Raw genomic sequence first — 8,567 nt, 5'->3', positions numbered from 1 at the left:
TAATGGGAGCTTAGGGTCCTGAGGTTTGTGATTCCATGATCACCCCATGTTCCCTGCCCCCCACCCCCCTCCAAAATGCTCTTGCTCTCTCCCCGGTGTTGTGCCCATCTTGTTTTGCACACAGCAAGTGGTTCGAGTCTGGAATACACTGCTTGGAAGTGTGGTGAGGCAGGTTCAACTGAGGCATTCAAGGGGACAATAGATGACTGTTTGAATAGAAACAATGTGCAAGGGTATGGGGGAAAAGCAGGAGAATGGCACGAAGTCATGATGCTTATTTGAAGATCCGGTGCAGACACAATGGGCTGAATGGCCTCCTTCTGCACTGCAACAGTTCTGTGATTCTGTGATTGTGTGACAGGAGAGAATTCATATTTGCAGCACATGTTGCTGTGCAAGGAGTGAACATACAATGTGGATTTGGCAAGGATTTGCGACTAGATCATTAATTAGGGAGGGTTAGTTCAAAGATTTGTTTGGTAATACAGAACTTGAGTATTACTGAAAAAGGAGACATTTTTTGCTGAAGCTTTTCATCTTGCTCTCATCAGGACAGTTCACATGAAATTGCCAATGTCAGGGGTAACAACAAATTGCATGCACATGCTTTCAATTTTGTTGTGCCTTCATCTCAAATCAAACAGGAATAGATATTTGTGAACTCCTCTACTCCCATCTATCCTGCCACAAACCAGCATCCACTGAAGACGCGAATCCTTGATAAAGCGTGCTTAGCTGACCTAGCGCTCGCGTATTGTGGGGTTCCGAACAACCTGTCTGATTTTCGTATGCAATGCGAGTGTGTTATGAGCATACAAAATAGGAGCAGAAGTAGGCCATTCAGCCCATCAAGCCTGCTCTGCCATTCAATAAGATCATAGCTGATTTATTTGTATTACTAATGCCACATTCCCATCTACCCTGATAACCTTTGATTCCCTTACCTAACAAGAATCTAACTAATTCCACCTTAAAAATACACAGTGACCCCGCCTCCATCGCCTCCTGAGGCAGAGAGTTCCAAAGTCACACAACGTCTAAGAGAAAAAAATTCTCATCTCTGTCCTAAAAGGGTGACCCCCAATTCTAAAACAGTGACCCCTAGTCCTGGGCTCATCCACAAGAGGAAACATCATTCCCGCATCCACCTTGTCAAGACAGTTCAGGACCTTATATACTTCAGTCAAGTCACCCCTCACTCTTCTAAACTCCAGCGGAAACAAGCCCAGTCTGTCCAACCCATCCTCATAAGACAACCCATTCATTCCAGGTACCAATCCAGTAAACCTCCTCTGAACCACCTCTAATGCATTTACATCCTTCGTTAAATAAGGAGAGCAAAACTGCACACAGTATTGGAGATGTGGTCTCACCAATGCCATGTATAACTGAGGCATAACATCCTTACTTTTATGTTCAATTCCTCCCGTAATAAAGGATAGCATTCCATTAGCAAGGCATTAAGACCAACCTGGACATACACATCAGTAAATCTGACAAAGGGACGTGAATAGTCATCCTTAACAAGTGTGACTATTATCAACAAAATGCCATTCTTAATGATTGGTCCAAATTCATATCCATTGGACCTGCCGATCAACATGACTGGACAGACTTGCTCAAAAGTAAACTAAATAAACTTTTGCAGGACTTGTGTAAGAACGATGAGAAAGCCACGTGATATATATGGCAGGGTTCATTCTCACAGCTCGCTTTCTCTGCATGCATATGGGCTGCCCAAGGCACACAAAAGTGATGTCCCTTTACGCCTTTTTATCTATGACCGGCTCTGCACAGCATAAATTGGCCAAATGGTTGGGTGAATTGTTGCATCTAGTTTTGAGCAAGTTTTCCAGATACATGGTGAAGGCTTTCTTCACAATTCAAAAGGCCACACAGGACTCGCATATCAATAGCAATGCTGTGTCCATGTGCTCATTTGACATTGTTAGCTTATTCACCAATGTTCCACTTAAGGAAGCTATAGATATTTGCACTGTAACACTATATCATGGCGGTCTAGACCCACCACCATTGCATGGATCACTATCCATTGAGCTTATGAACTCAGCAACTCGCACAATTGAGTCCAGCTTTAATGACACCATGTATGCCCAAATAGATGGTGTTGCCATGGGATCCCCTCGAAGCCCACCTCTTGCAAACGTCTTTGAAGGGTTCGATGAGAAATATGTCTTCAATGGAATGATACCCAACTCCTACCCCTTGCATATTTCCGATATGTGGATGATATATTTGTTACATTTAAATCCACATCTACATGTAATAATTTTCTTGCATTTCTTAATGGGCTCCATCCTGTACACAAATTTACCTTCGAAATGGAGCAGTCAAATGAACTCCTTTTCCTTGATGTACTAGTTGATAAATCTGCCGGGGGTTCTCTACCACAAGCCTACCTTCACTGGTCAATACACACATTGGGATTCTTACAGTTCCACGCACCATAAGATTGGCCTTATCGGCAACCTTGTAAATAGGGCCCAGGCCATTTGCTCACCACGCAAGCTTGATGCTAAAACAGGGTGCATCAAAGACATCCTGTGGAATAATGGCTATCCTGATCAGATCATTTTGCGCTGAATTTCACACAAACTCATGAACGGGCCCAAGGCTGTCGCTTTCAGCCCTGAAAAGTGCACAGTCTACCTCAGTTTATCCTGGAAGTGCCAGGTTATGACAAAAATTTGAGCAACAGGTGAAGCTAGCTGTTTCACGCTGCTACTATTGAATAGCAACGTAAGTGCATTTTCCACTAACAGGATGCTGCCATCATACCAAAAAGACGGTCTGCTTATCACACAAATGAGTAATGTGGTATAAGACCATAAGACCATAAGACATAGGAGCAGGAGTAGGCCATTCGGTCCATCGAGTCTGCTCTGCCATTCAGTGAGATCATGGCTGATCTGATAATCCTCAACTTCACTTTCCTGCCTTTTCCCCATAACCCTTGATTCCTTTACCCTTTACGTGTTTACCCAATCCTTTATGAGTGATTGGTATCTTTGTATCATTATAACACAACAGAACAGATTCTTGACCAGTTTACCAATGAATCACAAAATTAAGTCCGATATGAAACAGTTTCTTAAATACACAGAATGTACAGCACAGAAGCAGGTACCCAACTAGCCCACTTGAGGCTCCCTCCTTCCTCATCTAACTTGAATTACATAGCCCTCGATTCCCTTCTCCCTCAAATGCTTATCTAGTTTCCCCTTAAATACATCTATTTGCCTCAATCACTCACTGTAGTAGCAAGGTACACATTTCCAATAATCCCTGAGCAGAGAACTTTATTTTGAATTTCCTATTTTATTTATTGGTGACTATCTTGCATTGATGGTCTCTTGACAGGAAGGACTTTCCAAGCTTTTGCTTGTCCCTACAACTAGAAACATGAACTGGGCAGAATCTTGTAGAGGTCACAGGGGTCTTGGTCATCAGCTGGAGAGCCAGCAAGAGCCCCCCATCACCTCTTTTCGGGAAGGCCCCCTGCATCTTGTGCCAATCAGACACTTAACAGGTCAGTGGTGGGCCTTCCCCTGGAACCAAGGGCCACGGGTAGGGGGTAGGGATCTCAAGCCCGCCAAGAGCTCTGGCCAATCAGAGGCCAGCAGCTCTATTGAACAGCAATGGTACCAAGGAAGTGGTTGCTGCTGCCTGTGCAACACCCACCTGAGGCCTTGGAAAGTCAAGTCTTTCAAGAGCTTCCAGCCAATAAGAGGCAGCTCTTCTGTATACAGCAGAGCCATCGGGGAGGTGATGGTTGCTGCTGATGCTATACCCAAGGCCTCAGATTAAGGATGGACCCAGGCACAGATGAATGATGGCAGGAAGGGGGTTGTGGGACATGGGTCATGGGAAAGGGAGGGTTAGGTTTCACAGGGAAAGGCTAAAGGATGGGTCTCAATGCCCCCCTGCCCTCTACTCCCAATGCCAGGTCCCTCAGTGAGGTACTGAGTGCCTTTGAACAAGGGATGCCCCTGCCCATCCTCACCGCCCCGCCATCCAACCCCAACATGTCAGGGTTTGCTTGTTGTGCTCCCCACATGTTGACCCCTCACACCTGCCAATGTATTAATACCAGCGGCAACGGGATGAGGCCCTCAAGTGGACATTAATTTCGCACTTAAGGGCCTCAATTGGCTGTGGGGCAGGAAGGCTGTCCACGAGCCTTCCGCCCCAGACTTAATCAGAGTGGAGGTAGGAAGGTGGGGTGTGTACCCACATGCCACCGTCCAACCTGATTAAATGCCCTCCCACCAAACTCGCCATGGGCGAGAACACAAGATTCTGCCCACTGTTTCTACTACATCTGAACCTTTCATAATTTTAAGGACCTCTATTCTGTATTCCCTCAACCTTCTTTTTTCAAAGGGAATGAAACCCAGGCTCTTCATCCTTTCCTGAAAGATATAACTTCGCAGTTCCAGTATCATCCTTGTAAACTTTTGTGCCCTCCGCAAGTGCTTATATATCCTTTTTTATAACATGATGGTCAGATCTGTACTGTACTCCAAGCATGCTCTGTCTTAATGCTCATCAAAATATAACCTTCCAACTCCTATAATTGTATTTTGAGAGTAACACAATTTTAAAGTCAAATAACTTCTACCAAAAATACTTTTATGAAGAATTTTGCTGCATTTTTGTTTTGAATGAATAACTATATTAATGAGTTAGTGGGCTGAGAAACATTCTTAATTCGCAGCAATTTCTCTCCAGGTTTTGCAAATCCTAATCAAAGGCATACTTTTTCACTCTGACTACATATTTATCAGAATTCACTTACAAATAGATTTTTAACCCCATCACGACCAGAAATTAAATAGAAAGGTCAATTCTATTAATAGCAAATTAGCTTATTAATTTATTGTTTGAAGCAAAGCAGTCAATTTCACAGTCAAGTGAATCATCGGTGGATGAACAAGCCAAGTAACATCTGCCATTACTAATTTTCCTACCTTCTTGATTTATGGGCTAATAAAGCATATTGTAATAGAGTCACCTTCAAATGATGACCTTTCCCTTTGCAAAAGCTGTGAATTATTGCAGTTAATCCTGGCTAGGCTGAAGCAGAGCAGCTCTTAGATTAAATGCATTCAAATGAACTTGTCAATAACTTTGGTCTACATAAGAAGACTATCTTTAGTTGTGGCATGCACAGTACATAACCTAGCTAAGAGCAGGCAGTTCTGCCAGCCTGCTTTGTGACTTAGATACAGTTCATGTACAGTGCACATTGGCCAAATCCATTCACTCACATCTGAAATTCTTTGCTAGTACACTTAAGGTTCATGCTGGCCAGAAATAAACAATTTGCACACATTTATGCTTTGCTTTGTGTACGTTTCGTGCATGATTTGTTATATTTACTGTGTAAAAGGTACTCACTCTTAAGGTATGTGCAAACACATTGTGGGTTCATTTATTAATTCTAGGCACATGTGAACAGATATACAGGAACTGAAAGCTTGAAGACATCAGCAGCAGGGCTATGTATGTGTGCTCTGCTCCAGGCCTATGTTTTATGTGTCCTTATAATAAAATGTATTGGGCAGAATTTTACCAGCACCCGTGTGGCAGGTTGGGAAGCCGGAATCCAGCATAAAGCAGGGATCCATGTCGAGACGGGTTCTGTATCAATTCCTGTCGCTGGGGCATTTTCCAAGCAGCAGGACTGGATGCAGAACAGTTGCCCACTGCAACTATCAGTGATGATTCTGCTATTTCCATTTACACCTCCTCTGGGCCCTTCATTTACTTCTTTACTTACCATATTACCATCTCCTTCACCCTTGCACCATCAGCCCATTTGCTGTTTAATCTCCCCTGCCCAGCACAGACCTTTTCTGTTGTTCTTTCCTCCCCTCACCCCCTCTCTGCCTCCGTACTTTCTCAAAACTTGTTGCATCCTTAACTTTTTTCAGTTCTGATGAAAGTTCATCAACCTGAGAAGTTAATTCTGCTTCTCTCTCCATAGATGCTGCTAGACCTGCTGAGTATTTCCAGCATTTTCTGGTTTTATTTAAAATAAACAATGTTTTATAATTCTGCACATATGCTAATGCCGTGCTATCTGTTAAGACAGATAAAACTCTGTAATTGTGTAAGTTATTTATCAAGTCTGGTTTAATACTTAGCGTAAGCAACTTGGCATAACTTCACTGGAGTCTCAGGGCTCTCACTAAATCTAATTTAATTAACCAGAGGGTTTTCATATTTTTTTCACTTTATAAATTTGAGACAATATATGTCCTTCAACAAGTCAAATTCTATCTAAATAAAATAACAAGCTTCCTTCTGTTTATTTCCTCCTGGGAAATTGCAATGCATATTTTTTGTAATTATCTGCACAAGATATGCAGGGTTTCATACAAATATTAATGATGCCCTTTCAAACTCAGTTGTTGTGATTCTAATGAACAAATATTTTTCAAACTGTGTTAATAATTTTGTGGCGACTGCTGAAGAATAACCGCATAAATTAGATTATTGCTAAATTGCAATAAAATTCATTCGTTTTTGGTGATGTTATTAAAAATCATGTCACTTTTCTGTTTAAGCAAATTAAGGTAATGTGTTTTTGCTCTTTGTAAAGATTATAGCAACAATTTGTATTTATATGGCATATTTAACATTGATAAGACAAAGCAGCCCGCTTGATCAGCATCCCATTCACCACCTTCAACATTCACTCCCTCCGCCACTGAAGCACAGTGGCAGCAGTGTGTACTATCTACAGAATGCACTGCAGCAACTCACCAAGGCTTCTTCAATAGCAGGTTCCAAACCCGTGACCGCCACCACCCCAAAGGACAAGGGCAGCAGATGCATGGGAACACTGCCACTTGAAACTATATTGCCATTCACTGTCGCTGGATCAAAATCCTGGAACTCCCTTCTCAAAGGCAATTAAGGATGGGCAATAAATGCTGGTCCAGCCAGCGACATCCACATCCCGTGAAAGAACAAAAAAATGGAAAACTTCCCAAGGTGCATCACAGGAGTATTTTCAGACAAAATTTGACGCTAATCCAGATAAACTGATATTAGGGCAGGTGGCCAAAATTTTGGTCAAAGAACTAAGTCTTAAAGAGTATCTTAAAAGAGGGGAGACAGTGAAAGATGCAGAGAAGGGGTAATTCTAGAGTTAGGTGCCAATACAGCTGAAATCATGGCCACCAACAGAAGTTCAGGCAGGGATGCACAAGAATTGGAGGAAGACAAAGATTTTGGAGGGTTGTATGCCTAGGGGAGCTTACAGAGATAGGGGGCTGAATTTTGCGTTTGTCGGGCGGGTGGGCCCGACCGAATCGAAAGCGGGTGCAGAGACAATCCCCGCCGCCGAAAGGGGCCGCGCCGCCATTTTGCATGGGTGGGCCAATTAAGGCCTGCCCAGCACGTTTCAGACTCCCGTGTACAACAGGAAATTCAAATGTGCGGCGGACGTGTACAGACCGCCAGTTCCAATGAAGAACCGGCAGTCTGTATAAAGAACAGCCAGACAACATCCTTTAGGCTGTTCACCATGGCCAGTCACCGGGCAGCACAAGAGGTGAGGGCAGAGGAGGAGGGAGGGTGGTGGGGTGGGGGGCAGGCTGCAGGATAGGCCAGCGGGGGGCCACTGTGCCCCTCGGTTCTCTGATGCCTGCCTTGCTGTCCTCCTGGAAGAGATGTCAAACCATCGGGAGGTGCTTTTTCCAGAGGACGGTAGGAGGAGGGCCCCCCACGTGACCAGACAGGCGTGGCAGGAGGTGGCGGAGGCTGTAAGCTCTCAAGATGCTGTGCGGTGCACCGGGACGCACTGCCGCAAGCGCTTCAATGATTTGTTGCACTCTGGAAGGGTGAGTACCATGTCAGCCTTGGCCATTTGACCCAGCAGGTAGCCTTAGACTTTGAGCACCCCCCCACACCCCCCCGCCCCCACATCTTAGTTTTGTTACTGCATTGGGCATTTGGCGCACGCTGGGTGGGCAAACAGATAGTGACCATGCTTACATCAGCCTTAGTGGTTGAGGAGAAGGTGGGTTCTCCCCACAGCATATGTTGGTGTATGTCGCATTTGAATGGTCTGGGGGCAACCTGCAGGGGAGGCAGCTAGACACATACTCAGAACTCCAGCACATGTCTCATTGATGGTGATGAGATGGTGGAAGGGGAGCCTCAAGGTTTCATGGCCAAGAGCCATCTGCTGGCCTCGGCGCCGCACCTAGTTGCGCCTCCTTGCCATGGGTGCTAAGACCGTGTGTTAATCAAAGTGATGGACGCCGAATGTGTCCAAGGTGGCCGTTGGGGGAGGGTGTTGGGAGCAGCTGTATTATCTTCTGGGGACTGATCACCAGTAGTGTGGATAGGAGCTGCTGGAGGCCTCAGATGGGCCACTGTGGTTGGGGTGTGGCGTGCGCGTGCAGAGTACATGAGCGATCAGCCCCAATAAATGCTCTTCTCTGCCCTGCAGGCAAAAACAGAGAACAATATCCGGGAGCGTTTGTGGACTGGTGGTGGGCCCGCCATGCTGCAGCACCTCACCACTTACG

Source organism: Cetorhinus maximus, chromosome 10 (assembly GCF_964194155.1).
Source record: "Cetorhinus maximus chromosome 10, sCetMax3.hap1.1, whole genome shotgun sequence".
Classification (NCBI taxonomy): domain Eukaryota; kingdom Metazoa; phylum Chordata; class Chondrichthyes; order Lamniformes; family Cetorhinidae; genus Cetorhinus; species Cetorhinus maximus.
The sequence above is the reverse complement of the archived record's forward strand: the minus strand, read 5'-3'. Positions refer to the sequence as shown.